The sequence below is a fragment of the Anas acuta genome, chromosome 5 (genome assembly GCF_963932015.1).
Source record: "Anas acuta chromosome 5, bAnaAcu1.1, whole genome shotgun sequence".
Lineage (NCBI taxonomy): Eukaryota > Metazoa > Chordata > Aves > Anseriformes > Anatidae > Anas > Anas acuta.
In genome coordinates, this window is record NC_088983.1 from 46,819,757 (window position 1) to 46,843,171 (window position 23,415).

Consider the following 23,415-nt stretch of genomic DNA (forward strand, 5'->3'; position numbering starts at 1 on the left):
CCTCTGGTGTCACATCTAGCCACGGGGTGAGCTGGTTTGGCAGGTTACCCTGCTGCTTGGGAAGACGAGCTTGTTTTCCAAGGAGTGGCGGCAGAGCTGCTGAATCACAGCAGCAGGCAGCAAACGTGGCACCTGCAGTAGGGCCTGCCAGCCCCTGACAGCTTCAGGATGTGGTAAGAGCTATGGCTGAGGGGTTAATGGTACGTGGTGATGAAATGTGCTTGGCTTCAGCTGATGGGGTGATGGTTACTGAGCAGGCTGTTCATTGTTGTATTTGCATTCTACTGTATGTTGAGGAAGTGGCCAACTTGTATGATTAGAGGGATCCAGAAGAAGCCTCTGGAAGTGCCCCAGGCAGCTACCATCACAAAGTTAAGATATTGACATTTACAATATCGGGAACTACCCATTTAGTAAAACACTACAAAGCTTCAGGTCACAGACCATGACTATAAGTCCTGAGTTTCCCTGACAGCAGTCAGTTGTAGTATTTACAAATATGAAGTAATGTAAAAACAAAGTATATATAAAGCAATTTGCTAGTAGCTGCTGCTGCTAATGTCCGAAACTTTTCCAGAATGGAGAAGGCAGTGATAAAGCCCTTGAAAATTAGGTGTGTGTCAATGTAAACATCATCCTGCCCCTTCTGAGCTCTCATCCATCCCTTACATTCAGGGCACATTTGTTCAGAATATAGGATGTGTCAACAACAGCAGAGTTTAACACCACTTTATTGCAAAGTCAAAACTTATACTTAGGAGAGCTATACTGCATAGTAGCAATTTACAAATGTTTTATACTCAAACAGCTAGTCCCTTTTCTGGGTAATACCTCTAGTGCTTGCTAAAGGTTTTGACCTCACCATCCTTTTAACAATCTAGTTGCTCATCCTAAGGATGCCATTTAACATTGTGCTCTCATTTATCCATTATTTATACCTGTAAACCATTCCAGACTATTGTCTCCCTGCTTATTTTCCTGTGCAGAGTCTTTCCCACAGACTTTCATCAACAACTGAAAATACAACAAGCACTGCCTCACTTTATATAGGGAAATCTCTGTTGTATTCTGTACAGGTACTCCCTGCTAGAATAAAAAAGTGTCATAGAATCACAGAATCATTTAGGTTGGAAGAGACTTCCAAGATCACCTAGTCCAACCTATGACCTAAACTAACATGACACAGACAAACAAACGAAACAGATACAGTGAAAGAAGAGAGAAAGGACACAGCTAAAAAGTGGAACAGTCTATAGAGCCTTCTGGGCTGAGCATCAGCTGAAATAATGAATGAAGAAACAACGTCCCATTTCACCCATTTCACATTGATGGTCTTGAGGATGCATTTTTTTTTACTTACTTATTTATTTCTTTTACTAAAATAAATATGCTTGCATGAAAAAGAAAACAAAACCAGGCTCTATGCCCAGAGGCCTAACTGCACAATTCTATGGCTCAGCAAGTGCATTGCATGCTGCTGTGTTTTGACCATATGTTAGTGACACATTAAGATCACATGCATCTGTAATTACTGAGGCTGTACTGACTTATTCAGGCAGAGTAAGATGCTCGTGTGCCTGACCCAGCAGTCACTAATCTCTTTCTAATAGAAGCAAACCACCAACCCCACAGCTTGGATAGGGCTTCTGTTCACGGAGGTTTTGTAAAACAAGGATGTACCACTATATGCTGAAGAGTAAAATGAGCAAGGGTGGCTCCTAGCAGTGTAAAGCACGTTGTGACTCAATCCTTGGGAGAACCCCTGAAGCCTACAGAAAGCACAGCAAACTGTTGCCAGAAGTTGGTGAACTGGTAGGAAAGATGTAGGAACGAGAAGAAAGCTGATGCCGCGTCCAGCCCTTTATGCAACTGGAATTATGAAACCAAGTACCTGAGCAGCTGGCAAGAGTTTCTGCTGCATGAGTGTGTGTCTGAAGTGCAAAGGTCAGGGCACGTGAGCCTGTTTGCAGCTATTATGTGTGTGCCATTACAACAAATCTGCTGGCTCCCTTTTCCTTGGAAGCAAGCATCCTCACCTGGCTTTCACAGGAGTGTTATAAACCACGGCTCCCTGCCTCCGTTCAGAGAAAGCACATGCTAATGGAAGCACCCTTTGCTGGGTCTGTGCCTCAGAGACAGCATTTGGGGCTTTTCTCTGGTAAAAAGTCTGTCAGGGCACAGGGCAGGAAACTGCGGCGGGCCCAGGGGGTGAGATGTGGTTTGTAGTGTCGGGCTCAGCTCCCTGATCCCCCTTTCTCCCCTCTTTTTACACTTTGATTTATTCCGTTGTGCTTTGGTAAAACACGCCTCAAACGTTGGGCGAAATTCACCCAGTTCCGGGTAAGAAAAACAAACCCCCTGGAGAATGCGGGCATCGATCCCGCTACCTCTCGCATGCTAAGCGAGCGCTCTACCATTTGAGCTAATTCCCCGCGCTGCCGCCGCTCCCTGCCCGCCCTCCCCACACGGCCTCGCCCCCCCCCCCCCCCCCCCGGGCTTGTTGTCAGGCAGTTTGGCGCCCGTGCGGCGCGCGGCGGGGGCGTGGCTCCGCGCGCCGGCCAATGGCGAGCCGCGGGGGGCAAGGCCGAAGGGAGAGCGCCAGCGCAGGCGCCCGCCCCTCCCGCTGTGGCCCTCCCGCCGGGGCCCCGCAGCTCAGCTCCGGATTGGACGGAGGGGGCTTTTTATTTTTTTTAAAAAGAGGCATCCGCTCTTCTGATTGGTCGAAGGGAACGCCTATCACTGCGACGTCACCGTGTTGCTAAGCGGGGAAGGTGGGAAGCGAGGCGCGCCCGCCCCGTGCGCTGACTGGCTGACAACAACCCGAGAGCCCGCCCCCGCGCCCCGTCTCACCCCATCACAGCGCCGCGAGCGAGCGACTGACACCCGCGAATCCCCCAATCAGCGACCGCGCCTCGCCCGCGGCCCAATAGCAACGGCGCGTGGGGCGGCGGGGGGCGGTGCCGGGGCGGGATGATTGGCAGGCGGGGCGGAGGGAGGGGGGGGGGCTGGCAGGAGCTGCTATGCCCGCCATCTTGGAGCGGCGGTGATGGTGGCGAGCGGAGCCCTGCCCGCCTGAGCGGAGCCAGCCGGGGCCGTGAGGCGGCGGGACGCGCCTCGCCGAGGTACGGCGGCTCCGCGGCTCCCTCCCGCCTCCCTCCCGCTCCCCCCGGGGAGCCGCCGCCTCGCTGCTGCCTCTCCCGCGCCTGCCCGGGCCTGGCGCCTGCCCCGCTCCGGCACAGGGGGGCTGCGGGCGCCCCTCGGGCAGCGCCGGGCTCGCCTCAGGCCGCGGGCCTCGGGCGGGCCCCGCCGCGCGCTCGGAGCCCAGGCCGGGCCTGGCGGGCCCAGGCCGGGGGGTGCCGCGGGCCTGGGCGCGGCGGGGAGGGCCCGGGCCGCGCCGGGGGGAGCGGTGCCTGCCCGCCCGCCGCCGCCACGGGCTGCCTCAGCGGCTTCTCTGGGGGTGGTGCCGGGGGCCGGCCGGGGTCCCCCCGCGGCTCTGGAGGGGGTGAAGGGGCCCCCAGCAGCGGGGGAGGTGCGCGGTGCCCCCCTGCAGCCCCTCGTCCCGCTGCTGTTGCTGCACAACTTTACTCGCGCTTCGCTGCTGGCTCTCGGTGCTGACACAGAAACGCTTCGCTGGTACCTGCCTGCGCTTTCCTTCTCTAAACTCAGCTGCTCCAGATTCCTGTAAACATATTGTGTAGTTACTGTTGTTTTTTTTCTCTCTCTCTCTTTTTTTTTTTTTTTTTGGCAGCTTTTTCAAAATCAGAATTTATTAAGACTGTGGGGGAAGCTTTAACTGCTGTTCAGTGCCTCTGGCAAAATCTGACTTTGACCCAGCCAGTTCTGGTGTTTTTTGTTTTACTTCAATGGCTAAAATGAACCTGCCGCTTCTCCTGTTCTTGTGTTACTTTAATGGTTAAAATCTTCTGTAAGCACGAGAGGGGGTTAGTGTTGTGTCTCGTGTCTCTGTGACATAAATACAGGTGGGAGGAAAGTCAGGATCTGCCCTGTCAGGACAAATGTTATTTAAGTAGCAACGCACCTATTCAAAGTTTCCTGTTGTTCTAATTTAGGAAAAGTCTTGTGAGTGGAAGAATACAAAAAACTTAGGGGTGGTCTAAAAGTTCTAGGAGATCTACCTTGAAACATGTTGGCAACTTAAAAGTGAAAAGTTGTATCACTTGTTGCTTGTAGCAATACTATTTATAAAGTGTAATTCAGTAAAAGGAGTCTAAATGTACTCTAAGAGTATGTGTTGTTTCTTTTAAATACTGAATGCTAAACTGGTTTAGTTTCCACGTAGTAAACATATTCAGTAGATTGTGAACTGTACAAATACCAAATCCCTTGTTCTTTTTCTTTTGCTGGCATGCTGAAAGGTGGGAACTCTCCCTGTTGCAGTAACTACCTGGAACCCCAAAGTTTTTAAACTGCAATGCGTATCTTCCGGACAGCGTGTATACTAGTAGGAGTCTGTGTGATTACTTAGCTCCGTGTTACTTCTTTGTGCTCTCATTAATGAGGCATAGACTAACTGTAGCTTGCGAGAGTCTTTATTATGCAAATCTAACAGAACACTACCGAATTGTTTCAATATATAACTTGTTGATGAGGCTCCATGCAGATGTGGTAGCCAGTCAGCATGGTAAGTTCTTCAGTTTGTAATTGTAAGTACTTGTTTAAATGCACTTAGTGGTTAGTTTCCTTCATCTATGATGTTGCTTGAACATAGATAATATGGTTTTATCTGCTTTCTGTATGAAAAACAGAATTCTTGTGCAGTATTGAACACTGTAATTTCTGAGTTACTAAAGGAATTTATCTTCTAATGCTACTGGAAGACTTTATTTTGGACAGAAGAACTGCTAAAGAGTTCTGTTAACAATGAAATTAAGGAAAACACTGAGCTGGAGTGAAACTTGCAGTTCAGAAACTGAGTAAAAGCAGCCTGTTCAACGGTAATGTCTTTAAGCAAGGTAGAGTGTTACAGCTTCTTAGAAAGCAGAGTAGATTTATATGTAAACTGCGGTGGCTGTAATGTCTCTGGAATCTTTTAAATATAAATTAGCCATTGTTATTCTGTTACGGAATTAAAGATATTTAATAGTCTGTGTGCGTTTTCAGAGTTGACTACAAACTGTTCATTGTACTTCTACAGCCTAGATACCAATCAGAGAATCAGATGATGATCAGAGAATGATATTCAAGTGGCTTAAATAGAAGGGAATCTGAATTTAGCAGTATTATAGCAGAAAACTATGTATGTAATTTTAGTATTAACAGATGGTTAGAGTGAACTCTATTGCTGTGGCTCAACAGCTTTGCTTCTCTGCTCAGCTTAAGCTTGAAGTGCACGTACTATGATGCACTAAACAGCTGGCTCAAAAACAACCAGAATGGGACTGAAACATTAGTCAGAAGAGAGAAATGCTTTGAAGAGCAGTTTGGTCCACTTGCCTTTCTCCCCACTGATGATGTCCTCTTTTGTCCAAGTCCTCAAAAAGCCTTGAAATATATATATATTTTAACCTCAGGAGATAGTTAAGAAAATCACTATATCATTATATTGAGATATTTCATGTTCTAGCTTTAGTGTTCCAGCACACCATGCAGCATCCTTGTAGGTAGTAGGCTTGACGATGAACTTCTTACACTTAACTGGGCTCATTCACAGCCTTTGGAAGCTGTGATGGAAACTGCAGTTTCTGTTTGAGCAGCAGAAGAGGTGCTATTATGAGTGTAGTGGTCCTATTCCATAAGCTAGGATGTTTTAAGCATATCATCTGTCATCTAGGTGTGGCTATCATAGTAGCACTTTAATCTGTGACTGCTAAGATTTCCACATATTGTATTTTATTTCACATGGCAGGTTTAGGAGTCCTGCATTATCATGAAGTAGATGCCACATCCGTGTTCACAGAAGACTGTATGTTTGGTTGGGTTTTGTCAAGAGCAAAATGTGGATACATTGTTTTTTGGCAAAACTTTCCCCAGTAACAAATAAAGCAGGGGTAGAGGAAAAAATAGTATCTTTCTTGTCCTAACTTTTGTCAGGTTGGAGGAGAAGAACAAGAGACTTGGGAAATTGTTGATTCATGTTAGATGCTGATATTTTCAGGGTGGGAGGCAAGCCTGAAAAATCAACCAGAAAATATGTAGAGAGTATGAACGTAACATTGGAAGCTCTGCATCTCGTGTTTAAGCATTTTCGTGATGTGTCAATGTTCCAGCATCTGTTGTAGAAACCATATGCTACTAAGCAACTGAAGTAAAATGTTTTCCTGCCCTTGGATATTATGTGTAGCTCTATAGCTAGCTTGGGACACTTTTCAGGAATCTGAGTAGACTGAATTGATAGGATCAGGGTGACGTTTGGTACAAGCTGCTAACATCTTGCTCATGGCCCTTCTAGGGCTAATAGCATTTTAGTAACAGTACTTCATGCTAAATTGGAGGAAAAAAGCCACACTGTTATTGTCGAATACAAGAATTGTCAAGAACTTGTTTTTTGTTTTTTTTTTTTTTTTTTTTTAATAGCTTCCATAAGGTGCTGAGAAGCATATTTGAAGTGGTGTATGTAATTTGGAGTGTGTGTATGGGGAAAGTGCCTGCAGTATGTAGCAGCCCTTGACTGTTGTTTTTGTGTTGCTCTTCCCTAGTGTAGTCCTCCCGTAGTCCCGTTAAACAGACCTATCTGCTCCTCTTCCACAGGACTTAAAAACTGGGGGTGCTCAGTGACAGGATTTGTGCCTTTGGCGAAGAGAATACTGCGAGGACTCGAGCGTACAGTTGTATGAACTGTGAAGCTGTAATACATGGCACTGAGATGAGAGTGTATGCTGCCTCTGCCTCTAAATATAACTGAAAGAATCGAAACTATTATTTGATAGTACCAGCAATCTGTTGTTGCAGGGGGTGAGGGACTGAGTAAAAGACTGCAGGGTTATTTTAGGCTTTGTTGGCAAAATGGGTAAGAGCATCTGTGAAACTGATAGTTCAATCTTAACCAAATCCTCTCCGTGTTGTAAAGGGAGGCAGATTTAAAAAAGAAAAAAAGCAGAAAATGCCTGATAGTGAGATTTGTGGGTTAATTTCCTTGGATGAAGTCCTGAGACAGTTCCTGTTGCATTTTGGATGAGATGTTTCCAAGCGTTTGTACATAATTTGTATACTTTTGCAGGGCAATGGAGTACACGGCCTAGTGGTCTCCTTTCTGTGCCTGTTGGGTCTTCTGGAAACTGAAAGGCTGTAGGCCAGCTCTTGTTTGTTGTGCCAAAAGATGCTTCTAAAAGCAAAGTAAACTCTAAAGCCTGTTTACGACAACCCAAGTCCCGGATGAGACTTTGTGCAAGGGCCCTGTAATTCCCTGTGGGGTAACAATGGGGTTGGGATTGAGGACGGAAACTTTCAGGTGTTTTCAGCAAAAAATAGTGGTCATTTATAATGAGGTTATTAAACGTATTCCAGAATATAGCACTTCCTGTTTTCAAAGTATCCTCATTGTAACAATGTCTTGAGTGAATCCTAGATATCATTTTATCCCTACACAGTGCCGCTGTCACCTCCTTTGGTGGAGGTAGCAGAATCTCCAACCCAATCCTTATACGCAAGTAAGAGTTTTTTGTGCAAACTTAGCTACTTAGAGAGGTTTTTGGAGCAGATCTTCTAATTTGACAAACTTGTGACCTATAAAATCACAGAATGGTTTAGGCTGGAAGGGACATTAAGGATCATCTGGTTGCAGCCCCCTGCCATGGACAGGGACACCTTCCACCAGCCCAGGCTGCTCCCAGCCCTCTCCAGCCTGGCCCTGGACACTGCCAGGGATGGGACGTCCACAGCTTCTCTAGGCAGCCTGTGCCATGCTATCTCCACTGGAGGAGGTGACAGCAGCACTGTGTAGCAGGGATAAAACAAACGAACAAACAAAAAAAAAAAACATTAGAGGCCCCAGAGCTGAACACAAGACTCCAGGTAAGGTCTCACAAGAGCGGAGCAGATGGGCGGAATCCCTTCCCTTGCCCTGCTGGCAACACTTCTGATGCAGCCCAGGACAGGGTTGGCTTTCTGGGCTGCAAGCACATGTTGTCAGTTCATGTTGAGCTTCTTGTCAACCACCGCTTCCCCAGGACCTTCTTCTCAGAGCTGCTCTCAATTCATTCTCCACCCAGCCTGGATTTGTGCTTGGGATTGCCCAGGCACAGGACCTTGTCCTTGGTCTTGTTGAACTCCATGAGGTTCACACAGGCCCGCCTCTCCAGCCTGCCCAGGTCTCTCTGGATGGCATCCCTTCCTTCCAGTGTGCCAACCACATCATGTATATTGGGAAGGTGCCTTCTGTAAGCATACAGTAGGCTCCTCTAGAAGAGTGAAGCATGAGACCCTCACCTGCTGCCAGGTGATGCACATTTGTCACTTACAGGAGTGCCCTAATTGAGAAGATGACACATTCACATTTTTCCTGTGAAATACACTGTAATGTTACCTTTAAAATAGACCAAGGGCTGTCTTGGTGTGTTCTTCATACTTATATGATGGTATTTTGATCGGTTTTCAATCTAAAATGCTCAGCTAGGAACTTCAGGACTGGTTTGATCTATAGTAGTTGACATTATTTCTTTCACTACTGCCTTGACAGACTTGTCATATAGCTGTGTCTTCACAACCTGTCCCATCAGGAAAATATCTAGAGGATTACTTTTGCTTGAGTAGTTCAGTTATTCACCAAACACCTTGAAAAAGATGGAAAGTCTCAAGACTGCTGAAATAAAGCCGTAGCTGTGGCAGGTGTAGACCCGGTTCTGGGTGGGTGGGTTTCCTGCTGATGGTGGAAGTGGCCTGCATCTGCAGGAGAACTGCCTTGCCCTTTGCCTGCCTATCTTCTAGGTGGAAGTCTGTTTGGAAACTGTAACAGCACAGGGATTGCATTCCCACCTTCCCTGTTTCTTTGTGTATTTCTTTCTGGCTGTTATGAAGGCTGGGTTTGTCACTGCTCATGGTGTTCCCTAAGGGTTCTCAATATTTTGGTAAATTTTTTCCTGCCTGTGAGCGACAGCCGTAGAAGTTACACTGAGCCTGGCTGTGAAGTAGGCAGTTCTTGGCTGGGGCAAGCAAGCATTCATCAGAGGATCCTTCCGTGTGTGTACTTGTTGCTGATGGTGGGCTCTTTGTAACTTCAAACCACCTTGTATTTAATGGCAAAAAGATGTTGTGTGCTGAACGTTGTGCTTATATTAAATTCATCCTATCTTTCCCAAAATCAAGGGGGTAGTAAAGGTGCCATTAGCATGAGGTCCTCGTTTCTTAATGGTCAGCATGAAACTAAAGGTGGTTCTTGATGCTGCCTGCCCCTACTGTAGTGATGAGCATGCTGGTTTGGTTTTAGCAAGTGGGGCTTCAAAGCAGGGAAATGGATGAAGTTGTAAAGCCAAAGCAGATAGGGGTCCAGTAGTTGGTGAAAGGTGGTGTAAGACCACTGCACAAGTTGGGCTCTGCAGGTTGTAAGAAAAAAGGTAATTGCTGTCACAGCTGTTAGTTGGCAGTAGCATTTAGCACTTAGCTGCAGGATAGCAGGATAGTCATAAAAATTAAAACCTTACAATTGTTTTAATGTTACCGAATCCTTCCTGTTACTTTACCAGCGGTTATGGGATGCCTTTCTTCATTTAAAAAGGAATATATTTTGCTATCAGACCATTAAAGTTGTCTTATATCTGTAGTTCTTTATCTGTATTGTTGTCCAGGTCAAGACTGTCCCAGAGTCTCAATACAAAAAAAGCTCATAAACTTTGTAAGAGCAATACTGTGTGACTGGGGACTGAACTTAAAACTTGTTCTCAACCTGTTACAAATATTTGATTGCTTTTATCTGTCAGTTGTGCCGGGTGCACAGTCATGGGTGGGGACAGACACTTTCTTCCCATGGAAGCATGTTGAAGTGTGCTCTCCTGCTGTCCTTGCATCTCAAAACATGTATATCTGAAAAAAGAACCTTGCCATGGCTGGGTGGAGTACTAGTTACGCCTAACCTGGGTGCTTTGACTCAAAAAAGCAAATTATAAATCCAAATTAATCCCTAACTCTCTACTAACAGAATAGGAAATTATTTCTGAGATTGGACTTGTAGGCATGGGATATCAAAGGTAAACAGTCTTAAAAATAAAATAAAATTCTGTACCTCTCTGTGGTCGTCTGTGACAAATGACTCAAATTCCACAACCCCTGTAGGTTGCTTCCTATCTTTTGTAGTATAGGAAACACCTGTGTGTGTGTGACATGTTTTGCAGTATAGGAAACTGGCTTCCTTCTAGGGCACAACAGAATGCGGTGATGCTGAAGTTCTTCCATGGTAGGTTTTTCTTTGAACTACACTGACCCCATACTCCTTTATTCCACACTCAGATATTCTTCAAATTAGCTCCAGCTTTTCAGAGAAACGTGCAAGCTGTAAGGCTGCAGACCAGAATGCAATGGAGTTGTTTTTTTCTCCCCGGAGGTTGTAGCCCTGTGCAGCCAAGAATGAAATTGTTAGTGGATGTAGGAAACGTAACCACAGAGCTGATCCTCACCATCATGACAGGGCAGGTTGCAGGTTATGTCGGTGTCTGTAACGTATTTGTTGGAAACAGTGAACGCTATGGTCATGGTGGTTAAGGTGGTCTTTGGAAATGTGAATTAGGATAGGATAGTTGGGTTGGAAGGGGCCTTCAGAGATCATCCAGTCCAACTGCCTGACACTGCAGCATTGAATTGGTGACTGAGGCTATGTATTGGATCTACTGAGCAGCATGATGCAAGTAAAAATGGTAGATTGATTTTACTGTCCATGTCTTTTTTAGAAAAAATGTCTCATTTGTATTATAGAAAACCTGAAAGAACAGTGAGTGAAGGTGGTGGTTGAAAATACAGAAATGAAATATAGAGGGGGAAATAGATGGTGTATTTTTCTTTTTTCTTTTTTTTTTTTTTTGAATTGCAGCTAAACCTGCTTCAAAGCTTTGTTCCTAGGCTTGCAAGCATTTCAAGTTAATTTCTGGGGATAGTTTCAAAACTGTAATGATCCTTAACGAAGTTGCCTTGCTGCTTGTTGCACTGCTTGTGACTTAACTTTATGGGATGGTACTAGAAGTTGCCAAAATCTTTGTGGTAGTATAAAAAACTCAGGTTAGAACTTCCGTAAACTGATTTCTGAGTTTTTAATTAGCAGAAAATATTTTTTGGGGGTATGTCTTGTAATGCTGTTATGAAATGGTGAAGTATTTAAGTTCTGGGCTAACAATTTAAATGGCTTGCTTCTTTTGAAACTATTTTCTCCGAATGCGTAGAGTAGGCCTATAGGCCAGAAGCATCAGTGCTGCTTTCAGTAATTGTTTGCTGTGTGTTTGGGTTAATGGTAACATTAATTCAGTGTTTCCTACTTACGGAGTGTAAATAATGCTTATAGGGTGGAGCTGAGGCCTCATTGCACTGGGAGAAAACAGAGATGTATTGGTAGCTTGAGAGAAAGCTGCTTGGAGGAAGGAAAGGGTGATAGAAGTATTGTAGGTACTGTGTTGGAGCCTAGTCTTGAGGGGGAGAGGAGCTTGTAGAAAATCAGAGAGGAGACAGCCAACTGAAATATTTCCTCAAGTATTTCAATTAGGGCCACAGCAAGAAAAACTTTGTATCTCTCGCCTGTGGCATGTTGCTTGAAAGGGCTTATTTTATCTGCCTGCACTTTATGAAATTGCTCAGTTGATCACTTCTGTGTCAAGATTTGTGAGTATGAAAATAATATCCCTTTGGAAAAAAAAAATCTTCTAAATGACTACTAGATCTTTGAGGAGGGCTTGCCCTGTAGTCTGCTCGCTGCTACTGTGACAGAGTTGTGAAAGGTGCTAGGTAACAACTAAACTCTTCTAATGATCCAGTGAGAAGAATTGAAACAGCCTTAAAAAGATTTTGAAGACCCCTAGGAAACAGAGCAGGCTTTACATTTTGCATTACAACTGTGGCTTTTTCATTTGACACAGGATGTGTATTGCAGGTGGAAGAAGGTGCCTTATTCTGTTTGGCAGTGACAGTTTTTCTGGTGGTGTCAAAATAGAAGAATTGCATTGGGAAAGCGTACTTTCCCTCAGTGGAGGCACCGAATGCACCTGTGTCTGGAAAATGTGGTGTAACTTCAATGTGCACACCCTTTAAAAGCATGGTGTGCTGAAACTCAGGTTACTGAAGTGGCTTGCTGTAAAATATAAATTACCTGGGGAGTAGGGGCAAGGGGGAAGAAGGAGAACTTAACAGCCACTTCAAACCTTGTGCAAGGTGCCTTTTCAATGATTGTCCATTATTTTGCTGGTTTTTGAACTTCTTCTAGAACTTATTTTTAGTGATTCTCCAAAAAATAGCCATTCATTGAACATAGATAAGTGAGATTTGGTGGTATCTTCTAATTCAAAGCAGTTTTCCTTAGTTTGGTAAGTTGAATCTCAGCAAACTCAAGCTAATCATGCCTCTATCTGCACTTTCACTGTGTAGTTCTAAATGTCTGCAATTTACATAATGTGGGGGAAGGGGCTGTGCTAGTACTTTTATAGTACAAAAGTTGGTAGTAAAATGCTTGTGGAGGATATTGAACTTCAGTTATTAATCCTTGTGTGGTAAGGTAACCTATCTATTTGCATCCAGTGCTTCACTGACATTCTACATGCAGTGAAATTATTTTTCCTCTTCCAACTACTTTACTTCCAGTATATCCACAGAGACAGAAACACAGTTCTGTAGGCTGTACCCCTGTATATACGTAGTTCTGTGAAGGAAATGAGGGTGTTTGTACTTGGGGTTAAAGGTTGAACTACAGCCATAATGTCAGCACTAAACTAGGAAAGAGTCCAAAAGGTGCTAAAGCACTTGTCTAAATGCAGATACCAACGTTTAGGTAAGCAAATGCGGTAAAGTAGCATCATTTTCCTTGTATCCAGGTGACTGCCTCTGTATTTTATTTCCCTTGCTTGACAGATATGTTGGAATAACTTTTTTTTTTCTTTTTAACTTTTTGTACTAGGGGCTGTGTTGATAAACAAGGAAACCGAAGGGATTGTAGAAAAAAGCGTAGAGAAGACCCAAGCTTTTTGGTGCATAAATTCAAGATTAGGAATCCACTTCCTCAAGTGGAAGTAAAAATCAAGGATTTATTTTAACCTGCCTGTATTGCAGATTAAAAGAGGAAATATCTTCAGCTCTTCTTGTCATGCTATCAGACCAGCACAGCCTTTGAAGGGTGATGGGGATTCCAGCCTTCGGTTTGAAAAGCAAAACATGTTTGTTGTGATATAGTCGTGTTAGCTTGGGTGTGTGTGCAGGGTGGATTGGTTAGTTCTGTCTGTCCTCATAAGATATGGTAGCACAGAAATAAAATAAATAAATAAATAAATAAAAAGCTACTCAGGGGCTCAGCTCTTGATATCTTTATTAAAAGGCAGCTGACTGGAGCTTCATGAAGCCAAGCAGTGCCACACTGCTGGAAGCTGCTGCCAACTTCTGCTTCTGAGCTGCAAACAACATTAACAAGACCAAGATGTTGCTTAAAAAGAAAACTTGTATACTTGGTTATGCTGTCCATACAGAAGGAATACTTTTTGCTGCCCTGGTTAGAAATTACTGAAGCAAGCAGCTTTCTTCTGCCTCTGTATTTTCATGCACCTCAAAATTCGATTTGCATCCAAATAGAAAGGTTTAATCAGCATGGTGAAAAGGAGGATGAGCTTACCTGAACAGTTAAGGGTTGTCCTGATGAAGTGGGCATGTTTGCGTTATACTCAGCAGTGGCACAATAGAAATGGCCAAGCCAGTTAGGCTTATGCTTTTATGTTTACAGTGTGCCATGCCAAGTACAGATTTTGGTTCAAAATCTGTGTGACTGGGTAGCCTGCAGTTGTACTCAGGTTAATTAAGGCAAGCAAGGCATAGGTCTGAGTAGTGTTAATGCAACAAAGTGACTGACACAACTATATTGTCTTCTCTTAACGCTGCTTTTGGTACTATCTTAAACCTTTGTTTCATACTGTTGCCTAATGCTGGTAAGCATGTTCAAACAATAGTCTTCTCATCCCTTTCCTGCTTATTTTCAGCAGTGTGCCAGTTGGTTGAGACAGAGTGAGGCAGATTAAGTGAAAAGTTGACCCAGAACCAGTGCAGCCATGATGGTAAATATGTTGTTGTTTTTCTCCTTTCAAGTCCTTTATATCCCTGCCCATGGCAGAGGGTTTGGAGCTAGAGGATCTTTAAGGTCCCTTTCAGCTCCAGCCGTTCCGTGGTTCAAAGTTTAAGAAATTGTTGGAGCATAGACAGGCAAACTCTTATACTTGTTGGGAGTATCTAAGAAGAGAATAAATGCATTGAAGAAAAAACTTCTAAAATTCAAACTAACTGTAAGGCTGTCTCCTTAATTTACACTTTTTTTCTTCAGCGTTCAAACAACCAGCAGTACTGCTGAAGCAGTAAGTTAGTAGTACTGGTTTGTGCATTTCTGGAGAAGTAGTGCAGGAATCTGCGATCAGTGTTGCAGGTTTTCATGTACCGGAGAGAACAGTAGAACTGATACAAAATTGTGTTATTTTAGTCTTATGTCTTGTTCTTGTGTTTAACCAGATCCAGAACTTTTGTACTGCAATCCTGCAGCAGCCTAAGCCTGTGTAATTTGGGGCAGAGATGATAGAGATGAGTCCTGGTTTCCCTGTCCCTAACGGTGTTCCCTGCTTCTTGGCCACGCTCGCCTTGGTGCTTGGCAGACCCTTTGAGCTGTTCCAGCATGTGGACTTGGCAGAAAAGCTCCTTCCCTGCTTCCTCTGCCAGCTTCATTTGTCACTTCTTAAAGTGCATTTTCACTCTGAAATGGCTTGGTGGAAGGTTGACAGGTGAGGTGTTGGGAGCCAGCAGGGAGGGATTGCGCTGCCTAGGGTAGGGTGGCACTGCTTAGGCTGCTGCAGCACTGTTCCAAGACCTGATGGGATAGCATTTTTCATCCTTATTTTGGTCGTGAATGGTGACATGGGAGCATATATATGTACTCTTAAGCAAAATGCTTGGAACTGATAGTGTAAACCACTTTTAGTCCTGGCGTAAGTGAGCCATTTCTTAAAATGTTGTTTAAAAGTCACCTTGGGTATTTAGCAGATTTCTTTTAAACTTGACTAGTTCACAAATTAGTATTCTGGGCTACATCAGTTGTACTTGCTTCTCTGCCCTTCAACTGTCTGTCCTACAGAATTCATGGTGGTGGACAAAGTTTTTAGGCCTCTTTTCTTTGAGGACTATCTTTTTCAATTTTTAAATATGGGTTTCTGGGGAGGAGATGTTGCTGATTTACTTCTGTAGTAAGCTGTAAGATAACCAGAGCTCTGAGGACATACCTGGATTTTTTTCCGCCAGACATTTGGAGAGATATGGTAAGGAATGATGATGATGCTATTTAGTCTCTTACATGATGACTTTGCACTACTCTGCCTTGAGCATTCACACTTTACAGTCTATCAATACAAAACTGTTATTTCACTGGAAAAAGGAGAAAAATGTACCTTGCAATCTTGTTCTTAAGTGCAGTGTTATATTAAAAATGCTTGCGCTTGATCTGAATGCAGGATGTTTCAAATAGGGAATAAAATTAAATGGCATAGTGGCACATTACTAATAATTAATTGTGATCCAAACACCTTCATTTGTTCCCAAATTGATGCTGGGGCTCTGCTGGTTGTGTCAGGCTGCTTGCCCCTGTGGTGAGGGTGGGGCTACAAAATCAGATTGGAATTTTTGGCAATGCCAACACTTGGAACAAGAGCTACTGTTGTGTGATGATGTATTTATGAATGTTTCTTACATCACACAAAAAAAGAGATGTTTACTTCAAGTGCACTAGGTCATACTTAGGGTATAGTAAGTTGTGTAAGTCACTGTTTTAAATGCAAGAGATGAATTACTGCAAGAGCAGCATTATTCAGTGCCTTGCAGTTGTGCACCCTGATTTAAAGAAAGTGCAACAAATGTTGCATTGGTCTCTATAAGCAAAGAAGAGATTTGAAGAGACCTCATTATCTTTGCTGTGTGGTCAATAAAGCTGTATGGAACTGTTTTACAAATAGACCATGCCCCAGTCAATGCAGCATTAATACAGCTTGTTTAGTCTGTTCATGGCAGCTGGTTGCAGAGTTTTTTAACCTATCTTAAAAAAAAAAAAAAATTATTAAAAAAAAGTTCATCGGGTAATGCTCTTTAGGACAGGCTGTACCATGCTGTTCCATGTGAAGAGTGATGCCACTGTAGATAGCTGTGCGTTGCTTTATTTCTCAGGTAAATCAGCTGAACGTATCACCATGTGTTCTCATGGTTAGTTTTTATGGTTTTATGTTTGAATACTTGGTTAGAGCTATTGTTATGGTGATGGAGCCACATTAAAGTGGCTGAACTGTTACTGGACATGAGCTATCCCTGGAAAGCCAAAGTTAGTCCTATACCCGATCCAACTGGTTGATTTTCTTATTCTATTATTTTAAGGAAAGAACTGTTTCTTTTCCCTTTATCCATACTGTAGCCCCTCTCAGTATCTCATAACTCTGTTATTCTAGATTCTGGGATGGACTCAGCATCCTAACTGACTAGAACAGACTTGTGGAACATCCTTCCCAGGGTATGCTGTAATATTTACGCTGCCAGTATCTTGTTCATTTGGATTACACTAGCGTTTTTTTCTCCGTGTAATCCTGCTGTATTGAATTCAGAAGCTGATTGTTCTGGTACTAGACAATGGTATTTAAACTAAAGTTTTCAAACAGAAGAATAGAGAAATATCAGAAAGCAATCTGTGTAAGGAGAGCAGTAATAGTGCCTTTCGTTTGGATAAACTAATCTTTGCAGATTTGTACTGTATTGCCCGTGCCAACTCTTCTGAAAGTTGATTAAGCTAAACAGGCTTCCTATTTTGCTTTTACATGACATAATTGAGGAAGTGACGTTCTGTCCCATCCTGGAGCTCTGCTTCTGAACATGTGTACGCTTGTAATCCAGAAACAACAACCAAGACAACTTTGGTAAAGCAAACCAAATTCAGTACACTTGTTTACTTTTTCTGGCCTAGTAAGCCACTTGACTCACAAGGGATTGGCAAATCTGCTTGACATTTGGACCTGAAGGTCTAAGGATGAAAAACATGTTTGACCTTTGAAAGTATTATGGTCAATGTATTACGCTGACCTTCAGTTCATGTGTATGTTGGTTACTAAAATAGCCTTAGAGAAGGCTGTGTTTGGTGTTTGTGTATGTCAGGGCTTGGAATCTTTGTGCTGTTAGCCACACAATGGAAATGTGGTGACTTCTGTTTCCAGAATGGCTGGGTGGTAGCAAATAAGGTGATATTGCAAGCAGTGGAACATAACCAGCCCTAAAACCAAAACAAAACCCCTCATTTGTTGGATGATTGTTTAACTGGAATGCAAATGTTTATTCTAGTTAAGAAGGAATATTTTTAGTAAATTGCTTTAGGTTGATATAGGCTATTAAATAATCTTCAGGGCTCAAGAAACACCTTTGAAGACTCATATTCTTTAACATGGAATGTGTAAAATTAGATCATTCTCTTTTCTTTGCTAGCAGAGTGTTTGGAATGGTTTGGAGGTGTGCTCTTTTTTTTAGCTGAATATATAATTGTGACAAACTGATAGTAGAGCCTTTCAACCAAGGTAGATATAGACATGATCTAATGAACTTGTTACTATACTTGATATTCTTAGTTGGTGGTACTTCATCCTTTTTTTAAACAAACCTGTTAATATTGCCTCATTCCCAAAAGGAATAGGTCTTGTCTTGAAGCCTGCCTCTTAAAGCAAAATCAAAAAGCCTCCTGTAACTGGTGGAGGGGGAAGGTATTTTGGTGTTAAATTTTTCCTATTTCTTATTACTGCCTGAAACAGCCATGCTAAAAAGAAGCATCAACTGATAGGATGCTTTTTCTTGCCTATTTGGTGTTGACTAAAGCACAGGCAGGTAAGCATTAGGCAGAGGCCAATTCTGGATGCCTAGTAATGCTCTTTAACATTTCTTTGCTTTACACTGAAGGAATTAAGCTGTCAAAATCAGAGGTCATCTTAGTGATGAATTGTAGGTGACCAAATGCTGTCCCAAAACAGCTGGTTACTTAGCAAGTCTCTGTGTAGATTGTTTTACGTGGTTGTTTTTTTTAAAACTGATTTCAAATTGAAACTGGCTAAATTGTATATACGTAAGCCAACATAATGGGCATTCTTAATGCTTGTATGTTTATTTCTGTACTACTTTGTGGATAAATCAGACCTTAATATATTTATCTATATCTGAAGACATGGCTTCAAATGAAATTGCTAATAGTTTTTTTTCAAGTCTGTATTCATGTTAGATTCAATAGTCAAGTGCAAATTATAAAGGCAACTTTACTTCAGTGACATGAAACATCTTCCTTTGCCCCTCAAAAGTGAAGGGGGATATTTAAACTTGCTAATAACAATTTTCTTTCAGATGACAAAGCTGCTTTTGTACTTATTTTCAGAGTACAGGCGCATTGGACTGACACTTTTCACAGCAAACTGTTTCCTCCTTCAGTTCATGTGTCTTATTTCCTGCAAAGCAGCGCTTTTGTTCATGCAGTTGTTGAACTATTGAACAGAAAGTGTTAACAACATTAAATTATAAAATGTCTTTTTTGTCGTTGTAGGAAGAAATCTGCTTCATCTAATTCAATCCTAATTCAGTCCTGCTAATCTGCTAATACTGTAGATTGAAAGATTTTTGCTGTTGCCAGGATATCCTGTAATGGGCAAGGAGCCTGAGAGAGTACAAATTCTGTTTTTTTAACTCTTTAAAAGCTTTTGTTTAACAGGTAAGAAACATTGCTATTAAACTTCATCTATAGCAGTATATTTAGCTTTTGCATCTATAAAGCCTTACCTTAAATTTTAAGTGGTTCCTGAGTGCTCTTAACTTTTTTTCATATCTATGATGTTCTCTAAAGGCATTCGTTTACCTGATTTCTGTAGGTTCACATTTGCCACCTTCCAAGCTGCTCTTCTTTTTGCAGTTTAGAGTTCGTGGCCATTCCTTCCCTTTTCTTGCAGCTTTTTTCTGACTACTTTCTAGCAGACTGTTTTTAACTTTGCCTTTTAATCCATCTTGCTGTTACAGTACCTTCTTTTCTCACTACCCCTTTTTCTCCTCTTCCCTTTGGCCTTAGAATGAGAATCAAGGGTTATCTAGACACACTGTTGTGGTTATTCTATTTGTTTTACAGGGAACTTGTTTTAAAGTGTTTTGATTTTGTGCCAGGAAGTGTATCAGCTGCCCAGCCTCCAATTCTTTGAAGAGTTTCAAAGCAAATGTGTTCATGAACTGACATATTAGGTATGAATGACATTTAGCACTATAGGTTCCTGTGTCAGAGTATAATGCTGTCTTCTGCAACTGAATTCTTGGTATTAAACTACATTGTTCTGAGTATTATTTAGCTTTCTTGTTACAGTATTGCTGAACCCCTTCTTTTCAGTACATAACTTCATTTCCATTCTGAAGATAATCAGAAGAGTTCAAAATACCAAGAACTCACTGAATTCGTTGACATGACTATTTTAAATGTGTAAATGCTTGGCTGTTGAATAGTTTTCTAGTAACTCCACTTAATCTTTCCTATTTGAGAGGGGGAGATCAGTGTCTAATTTGCAATCATTGTAGGTGATTAATATTTATATTGATTAACACTTTGGTTAACCAGTCTTGAGATCTTGTAGAAATTTGACAAGGATGCAGTTGTTGCTTGATATAAAATTGCTCTTGTAACTTCATTATGAGCTGCAGATTTCAACTGGGCTGTTATGACCTCATGAATTTTGAGGAATTGGTGACTTTGAGTCAACATGAACTAATTTGGGAGTTGTTTGTATACTTCAAGTCATAGAAACTGACTACTGGGACATTCAGCCATAATAGGTGTCTGTGTATATATGCACATGACGGATATAATACATATTATGTAAAAATTCATGTGTTTGCACTTCTGGTCTTAGACAAAAGTGCAGTTACTATAATAAATAAGGGAGAGTCGAATGACAAATAAGGGTTTGCCTGTCCCAATTCTTAGCTCCTCTGCAACCATAGCAGGACTCTTCTTCCCCTTAGGAAGTGAAGAGGAATTACTTCAGAAGAAGGGAGTGGAAGTCCTTACTTGTTAGATAGCTGCCTCCAACTCCTAATGAGGAGGGAAATTGTTTAAGAGAATGTTACAAACATTACTGCCTTGGTACTGTTTCCTAATATGTTTCTCTTCTGGTCAAGGAAAGACTAGATCACATTTCACACCAGTATGTAGTTACCTTCTGAAAGTATAGTTGTTAGCTGAGAAATATATATGCTCTAAGTGATGTCTGGAAATAATCATATCCATAGCATGATGTTAAATTGTAGAGAAGTCAATGAACTTGCTGAATTGTTTCTATTGTATTCCCAAACATAATTTGGTTACACAGGAGTTCTTGATAGTATTTGGAAGAAGCAGCCTTTTGTTTTGGTATGTAGGTGAAACTCTACCTGCCGAAGGTTCAAAACACTGAAATCTCACTAGGTTATTTACAAGGAATGCTCCCCCACAGTTCCTGGATCTTACAGCTTAATGATGGTAAGGTCTTACTAAGATGTTTCCCCTTACACTGTTTTTTGTATCATAATCCAGTACCTACATTCCTTAAAACTCTACTGTACTACTGCTTTTATTTTTGTTTGTTAGGTGTAATGAAGCTGAATATAGGATTTGTAACAGTAACTTGTATCTTTCTAGCTAACAATCTAATTAATTTTGAGTGTTTAATTGAAAATTTATGTAAAAATTGCTTATTGGGTAAGCCTGGTGTCTGTTGCATTATTCAAAATATTCAAAGTAAGGAATAGTCAGGGAGAGGTTTTTACACTTCTTACACATTTATCTTCTGCCAGTTCAAACACTATGTTTCATAAGTCCCCTTATTTGTGCCCTGAACTACTAATGCAGAAGAAGCAATGTGTGTGCCTGTGCATGAGAAGTATTCTTGCATTCATTGAGTGGAAAAAGTGTAGAATTCAGTTAAGGCATAACTGTATATTAGTGTAACTTACTATTATTTTATGGAAAATAACAGTTTTGGTCCTAGCTAGAATGCAGGTGTCCTGTGTTCTTAGTGTTGTGTTGTTTAAATTGCCCTTGATTCCAGACTTAATGCATATGTGCTAAGTTTTCCCATATAATAGGTCTGGAGATGTTTTATGCTATGAGGAATTGGCCTCCTGCAAACAAGGATCAGGCAGTTGTAGGCAGCAGGTTTACAATGGGTAATGGGTAAAACATTTGCTCTGGCCGAGTCAAATTGGCAATTTAAAATGTAGCTGCTAAAGTTATTCTCTGTCAATTTTGGTCACTGATATTTCTGCCTAGCTCTAAATTTTTTAAGGCACGTACTTATATTTAGCTTTGTTTTGAGCAGATAGTACACTTCCAGTGTCAAAAAAAGGACTTGATAAATGCTGTGGTATCTAATTAATGGCCCGGGCTTGGGGGAAAATAAGCTGGAAACTAATTGTACTTAACCAATTGATACAGAGTTGAACTGGCAGAAGGACATGGTTAGCATTTTAAAGAAACCACTTAATAACTCTTAAAGGTCTTAGAAATGTTGTTAAGTTCTTAGTTTTATCATTAAAAGATTTTCGTGTTCCTCATCGCTTCCCCCAAGCATACTTGTATGTTTCCTTTTTAAAAGGCTGTAAATTGTTTGCACTGAAAAATCTTTATAAAAGCACTAAGAAATGTAAGAATTGGAGTGTTTTTGGGTGGCATCAAGGACTACTGTTGTAGCTGCTCTTCTTGTGTCCAGTGATTAAGTTGTCTTTTGCTAGTTGCTACCCAAGAGCTGTAAAAGCCTGTGTGGCTGAAATAGACTGTATAATTTAGTATATGTTCAATCATCAAAAAGTTTGTTGGTGCAAAAGTAACTGATTTGTTCATCTGTGCACTTGAATCCCATATGAAGAAAATATAAAGGTAAATGGAGAAAAATGAGCTACGTGCTGAATTTGGTGCTGGTAGTTCGATTTTTATTATTTCCTGTGGAGCATTTTGTAGACTTAATACATTACAGAAGCTTCAGTTTAATGTCTGATATACTCCTAAGTTTTTCTTGCTTGTGTAATGAGATTGGGTGTTTTTGTAAAAATGTATGAAGTTCCTGCTGGAAGTTCTGTGTATGTGTTTCTAACGTCCAGCAGTCAAGTAAAACAGTAAAACAATACTTTTACCTAAAGCTTTACCCTAGTTTTATTTCTGTGCTAGTTTAGATGACCATCTCTACTTTGTAGCTACCAGACCTCTTCTGTTAGGTAGAAGCTACCAAGGTGGAATTAACTGCTGGTAAAGTATGTTTCTTACGTTTCTTGCCTAGGTAGGACAAACATGCTTAAGTCTTGAACTGAAATAAGCAGCTCTCTTAAATAGTTTTATTTACTGATGGGATTTAAAGTAAGAAGCATGTTTTGTTTGAAGGTTCAAGACAGGAGATGGTCTCAAATTATCCCTGTAGGCTCATTTGACTAGAATTTACATGTTCATCCTATAGATTGAAAACCTGAATGTCTATTCAGGAAAAGTGTTTAACTGTTACATCCACTGGAAGCTGTGGAGAGAGTTTGTTCATTTAATTGTAACCATTTTTTTTTCCATGGAGATGTCAACTAAGCATTTGGCCCTTAGAGACAACCACAGACCAGTCACTGTTTAACAAAATACATACAGTGTGGTTTTCTTCATCTGTACGAGAAAGAAGACAAAGCTTTTTTTCTTTTACTTGAGGTGAAATCACTTCTAAGCTTCATTTCTTCTGCTTAGCAAGCAGTTAAAATAGGAATTTCAGTTACCTGTATCTCAGAACAATGACAGTTTTTCTTCATTTTACCAAATTGCTTTCTTTCCTTACAGTTTTAAGTCAGGTGTTCACTATATGGAGTATTACTTCAGTATTCATTTAGAGAAGAATCTGTTAGAATATTAACTAAGGAAGGAAAACTTTTTTTTTTTTTGACTGATACATATTCATTAGGAACTTCGATTGTCATAACGTATATCAAGTCAATGTAAACTGTCATGGGAAATCTTTCCGTGCATTTGAGGTCTGTTAGTCTTACTTGGTGGGAGCTTTCAAAGATTATGGAAAGCTGACTAAATGTGAGTTGGGAGCCAAATATATGTAACATTTTTACCATACAATTTTTCTTTGCAAGTCAGATAGCTTTTAGTATTATCCTATGTTACTTTGCTTCATGTAGTACCTAATCTTGATCATGGTTCATATTTGACAGTCTATTGCATCTTGTGTTAAATCTTGTGTTTTGAGATTTTGAGGCTCC

The 23,415-nt window shown here is 41.5% G+C and overlaps 1 protein-coding gene and 1 non-coding gene across 8 annotated transcripts in view; one reads left to right on the forward strand and one right to left on the reverse strand.

Moving 5' to 3' along the window:
* Positions 1–2,359: 2,359 nt before the first annotated feature.
* TRNAA-AGC (transfer RNA alanine (anticodon AGC)) lies at positions 2,360–2,432 on the reverse strand. Its single transcript has one exon. It is a non-coding gene; the product is annotated as a tRNA-Ala (tRNA).
* Positions 2,433–2,982: 550 nt separating this feature from the next.
* PPP6R3 (protein phosphatase 6 regulatory subunit 3) overlaps positions 2,983–23,415 on the forward strand; it is a 58,704-nt gene continuing 38,271 nt past the window's right edge. For 2 of the 7 annotated variants that reach the window (XM_068684544.1, XM_068684548.1), the window contains exons 1-3: positions 2,983–3,122; positions 18,713–18,877; positions 19,286–19,395. The gene's annotated coding sequence lies outside the window, so the exon portion shown is untranslated. Of the gene's footprint in view, positions 3,123–18,712; positions 18,878–19,285; positions 19,396–20,562; positions 20,663–23,415 lie in introns of those variants that run through there. The other 5 variants (XM_068684545.1, XM_068684547.1, XM_068684552.1 and 2 more) reach the window with 4 other exon arrangements.